This window comes from Fistularia commersonii, chromosome 16 (genome assembly GCF_037954325.1).
Source record: "Fistularia commersonii isolate RoL2024-O1a breed Wild chromosome 16, RoL_Fcom_v1.0, whole genome shotgun sequence".
Taxonomy (NCBI): Eukaryota; Metazoa; Chordata; class Actinopteri; order Syngnathiformes; family Fistulariidae; genus Fistularia; species Fistularia commersonii.
The window spans coordinates 18,312,500-18,317,908 of NC_141299.1; positions in this window are offsets into that span (position 1 = coordinate 18,312,500).

The window sequence follows — 5,409 nt, forward strand, 5'->3', positions numbered from 1 at the left end:
GGAGAAGCAGATCGTGTCCCAGAGATGGCAGAGGACGTTCAGAGGCCATTGTTCAAAGCTTAGACACGTTTTTGGTTTCGGATAGTGACTGACAAATATCTGAACTTTTCAAATAAAGGATTCCATGCGTATCCACAGAGAAGCGATATCGGCGTGGATCAGGATCATTCTTGTGTTTGCCTTTGGCTTTTTTTTTTCCTGTGTTTTCTATCAATTTATTCATCTTTTATTTATTTTGGAACAGATGCGACGATCGGAATGCATACGAATATCTTCTATGTTCAGTTATTTCATGTGTTCTGAGGATAAAACCTTCGTTTTTACACCACGACGTTTTGCTGCGCGTCAAAGAACTGCAGAAAAGTTGTTTCCACAGTTTAAACAAACCTCGAGATGCACGCTAGCCGTACGACTTGAGATATACCGCGCATCATTTTCAAATCACATGGGTTTCGTCAGGCTGCGCGTCTTTCCACCGTTATAAGGATCAGAACGTAAGAAGGCAACCACCTGCGCGTGAACCTCCCTCTGCACTCCGGCGCTCCACAGCGCCCTCCTGTGGCCTCCGAGAGCTCGCGCCCGCCGGCCGAGAGACGCTCGGCAAATCAAGGTAATCAAAAAGCGCCGAGCCGTAGTTTCAAAAAATAAATCTTAGATTTCACGTCAGGGATTCTCCATCCGGATTACGATTTCAGACTCAATTTCACGAGTGCAGAAATGCGTGTGTGATTCCGGTCGTCGTCATAAAAGCGAGCGGCTCCTCTTTGTATCCCTGCCACTCTTGGCATATTGAAAAGGGGGATTAAAAGGTTGATGATGTCTCTGGACCGGATCAGTGTGAGCGGCAGTGGAAGAAGGTCAGGCACCGGGCCAGCAAGAGAGTCGAGTGACCTTCTGGGCCCGAGCCGAGGCCCAATAATCTCCCATCAAAGTCTGGCACGGCGGAGGCTCGACGGCATCGGGCCCCCGCTCCGGCTCCCGCTCCGGCTCCCGCTCTATTTATGAAAGGTCTTCCACTAAAAGACTTACAGCTCTTTTTCTTCTCCCTCTGCCAGACACCGTGTTTGAAACAGGATCCAGTAAACACGGCCATTTGAGGAGATCACACCAAAAACCCACTGATGCCGCGGCGGCACAACGCCGTTTATTCATTATCCCCGTCGAGACCCGGGGACGGAAATATAGACGATCTGCGCTCTGAAATATTAAAGCCCCCCCCCCCCCCCCCCCCCCTCGCTCCCCATCCTGCTTACAAAAATGTCATCGCAGCAAAATAATGCGGAGGCCCCTGAGAGCGGAGCAGCCGGCGCTGCTGCTCAACCTCGGAGCGCTAATAGAGCCCCTCAGGACCCCGCCGGCCTTCTTTACACCGACCGCTCAATCTCCCTCGGCCTCCGTGTGGCGAGGTGCGCCGCCCACCATACTTACAAACGTTTATGGAAAAGAACCTCCGGAATTTGGAGGAAAAGGTGGTATTTAAGTCGAAGATGTGCACGCGGGTCATGATACCGGACAATAACAAGAACTTTACTTTTCGCGTATTAACAGCGAGCGATACTTAAAAATCCCCCCGCGTACGTTGCAAATCATGGTTTTCTACGCTCCTTTGCTTTTAGCATCCGGGTTTAAAATGTGTCTGCGCATCGCGGCGTGATCGTGAAGGGTAGAAGCACGCGCTGTCGTTTTCTCTTTGCAGAAGACCAGACGTGTCACATCTCCCCCCCGTACCAGGGCGGTTCAAAGTTCTTCCTGTTCTGTATTCAAGACCCCGAAACGTGCGGCGCGGTATGTTTCGGAGGAAACTGCAGCGCCGGCGGGGAGCTCACCTTACCAGAAAAAAAAAACAAATTAGACGTCTGTGCCGGAGAGCTGCAGAAGAAATCTATTAAAGCGCGGGCACTGTGATGCGTGGGGTGTGTGTCTGATTGTAAACGACCAGATATATTTCCATGCCCGCGAAACCAGATACATGTGAGACGGCTCGACGGGAATCTGGTGTCATTAAAGGGCCAGTGCAACCCAGGAGGAAGAGCACGCTCTCCAGCAACACACACCAGCGGCGCTGTGGGGTGTGTGCGTGCGTGTGTGTGTGTGTGTGTGTGGGTAGCAGTGATATATTTACGTGTGCAGAAACTGATTAAAAGTCTGCGTTGTTCACGGACGCCTCGGGCACAATATATGTTTTTTACAATATAGCGCCGGTCGGTGAAATAGGGGGACCCTCACGGAGCACTTGAATTGAACCCCGTCTGCGCCGGCGCATCTACACCTAGGAAATCACCCGGTGTGCTCGCCTGGCCGAGGAGTCGGCAAGTTCCCCACATGCATTGGAAAAACTGGAAAAAGGGAGACGCTGCAGAACTCACGCTTTGTTCCGTCTAGATAATCTTCAGACCTTCCCGCGGAACGAGGTACCCGGGAAGTCGGCTGCTCAAATGGGGAAGGGAATGGTTCCCCGTGAAACTGTTCCGCGCTCTTTTATGGTGCGGTTAATGATCTCGAACGGAGGCCCGTATCATTTCATTTTACGTCTCCCGTGTTTGTTTGGTTCGTACAAACTTGCGCGGCTGAAAATAGTACTGACGAGCAAACAGGAGGCGCTCGGAGCGGAAATCATTAACCCTTCCGCATTTGAAAAACAGAAAAGAAAGACATTCTATTAGGTTTCTCAGCTTCACCTTGGCCCCACCCTGCACTCCACTGCGCCTCTAGCAGGGGAGAAAAGGCCTCGTCTGTTTGTTCTGCTGGTTTCAGGGGGTCATGGTTCATTCCTACACCTCTAACCCTTTGTTCACAAATGCAACGGGTAACCTTATCGGACGAGTTTCTACTTTTATTAACGGACACTTTGTGGAGCAGCCGATGCAGCTGCGATAAAACCTATTCGTCTGAAGGTGTTGGACGCTCCTGCACGCTGAGATCCGAGTCCTGGCCCCGGAAGCGTAAGGCGACGGTTCCGGAAGGTGTCGCCGAGCCGGACGGGACCCAGACTGGCCGGGACGGACGCCGGGACGGACGCCGGGATGGACGCCGGGACGGACGCCTGGCTGCCGCGAGCCCCGGAAATAAGAGTCCGAGTCCCCGGCGCCGTGTGAAAACATCAGTGAAATATTTGCCGCTCCCACCTTGTGTCCCGCTCGGAATGTCAGATTGATCCAACTTGTTTGCCTGTCACTGATTTCGTTGTGGTTAAACTGTAACGTGTGAATTCAAGGGTGACGTCCACGCCCCTCCCTGCACGCCGCATTAAACCTGAAGCCGCAACCATAAAATCTCTGGGCTGTCGAGTATCCGGGGTAGTTTTCTACCGACAACTGGCTCTCCCAGCACAGGCTTCTTCTCGCGTCGTACTTCCTGATTCACAATGTTTCGCTCTGCAGAGAGATGAGCCACGGCTTATAGCCGAGAAATACAGATGGCCTTTGTCCCCCCGACTTCCATCGCCGAAGTTTCGCTCGTATGAGCAACTCCGGCCGAGAGCCCAAAGTGTTTCCTGGCACCCCGTGAATCAGAGACGCCCACCGTTTCCCACCGTTTCTCCGCGAGCCCACGCATCGCGTCCGAGAACCCCTTTTCCGTTCACACCTGCAGAACAGAATAACTCAAGCGCGTTTCAAGGACGAGCTCCGGACACTGTAACCCCGAGGTCAGCGATGCCGCACGTTGTCCGACCTGCTGGGCTGCTGTTTGTCACCTTGTCGTTTTGGGGACAAAGAAAAGATGTTGTGCTTTCTCCCTCCTGACTTTGGAAAGATTTGTGAGCCGAGTAAGCCAAGTTTGAACTGCACGTCGACCTCCGTTTACTTGGACGTCTGTTCATTTTAAATATGGATAAAAACATACATTGCTGTTTTATCAAGATTAAATAGCTAAAAAAAGCTCAACAAAATCTTTGAAATGCTTGAATTATGAGATAAAATGACAGTTTTGGACGTTTATTGACGTGATTATCCAAAGTGAGATATCTCATGACTGATCAGCGTTCCCAAATAGTGATCTGCTTTCATCCGTTTCAAAGCATCTTAGACTGGATCACACACACACACGCACACACACACACACACACACACACACACACACACACACACACACACACACACACACACACACACACACACACACACACACACCGACAGCCAACCCGGAGTTAGTGGTGGGTTTCTGCGTCTTGCTAACAGGCACTGTGGCGTGCAGGCAGGAGGAGCCGCCATATAAGGTTTCAATGCAACGGGACCGGGTTAGTTTCTTTAAATCGATCTCTTTCAGAGCTAATCCACTGCAAACATGAAAAGACACACCTTGTCCAGGTACCACATGCGTTCTAGCAGAATTGATTCTTCTATCACGCAATCAATACATAATTCAAGATGGCTCGGGGGGGGGGGCGACACGTATGTTGGCCTGGAATCCAGCCGATGAATAAAGAGAGCGGGTCATGAGACGACTTTGGCCAGTGATAATCGTTATTCAGAATTTACCGCAGCAAAGTGGATACGGTAGTTTTTTGTAAACATTGTCCCGAGGTCAGTCGTTAGGAGTTTAAAATCTGAAGCTGGGAGAAATGTGCGGTTTGTGATGAGGCACCCCCGCCCGCTTTTACGCTGAGTAGGACGACGTCTCGGTGTAACTTGTGTCTGATTTCTTTTACCGTGACTTTGGCGGACGGGATAGGTTTGAGTGTCAGGGGAAGAAGAAGCCAGCGAGAGGGAGTTGTGACCGGGGCCGACGTCGAGGCCCGGTAATCTCACATGGAAGTCTGGCACGGCGGAGAAAAGAGCCTGAAGTACCTGGCTGTAAAAAAAAGAGACGTTGTCAATCGGGAGATGCGCCGCTTTCTATTCAGATCAAACATCCGCTGTCGAGGCTGCAGATTTGGACAACAGAAGCGGAGGGAGAGTAATCAGATTACTGCTACCTGTGGAGTTTCACCCCCCAGCCCAACAAAAAGTGCATTCTCAATTGCTTGTGCACCGACCTGCTCGCTTTCGCACAGTCCTTCCCGTTTGCAGAATTACACAAAAGTGAATAACTCTGCAAGCTCCATCGCCCGTTCTATCTTCAGGCCTCGTTGCCGTCCGAGGCGACGCGTGGAAAGAAGTTGACATAGTATAATATCACAGGTAACGTTCGGATGCGGATGCTGTGGCGACGCATCGATGACACGATTAATAATCAATTTGCACGCCGTGCATTTTCCACTGGCAGGCGCGCCGCTGCCATTGGGCCGAGCCCGCCGTCACTCCGCAGCGCCCTCGCTACATCCTGTCATTGGATTGGCTGCTGAGGCGACGCCCCGCCCCTCGGACGCTCCCATTGGCCGCCTCTTAACAGCGACGAAACATCCCGCCGTCCGATTGGCCGAGTTGGCTTTCTGTTTTGGTTGCCTGCCAGCAGCCGCCTGGTCGGGAG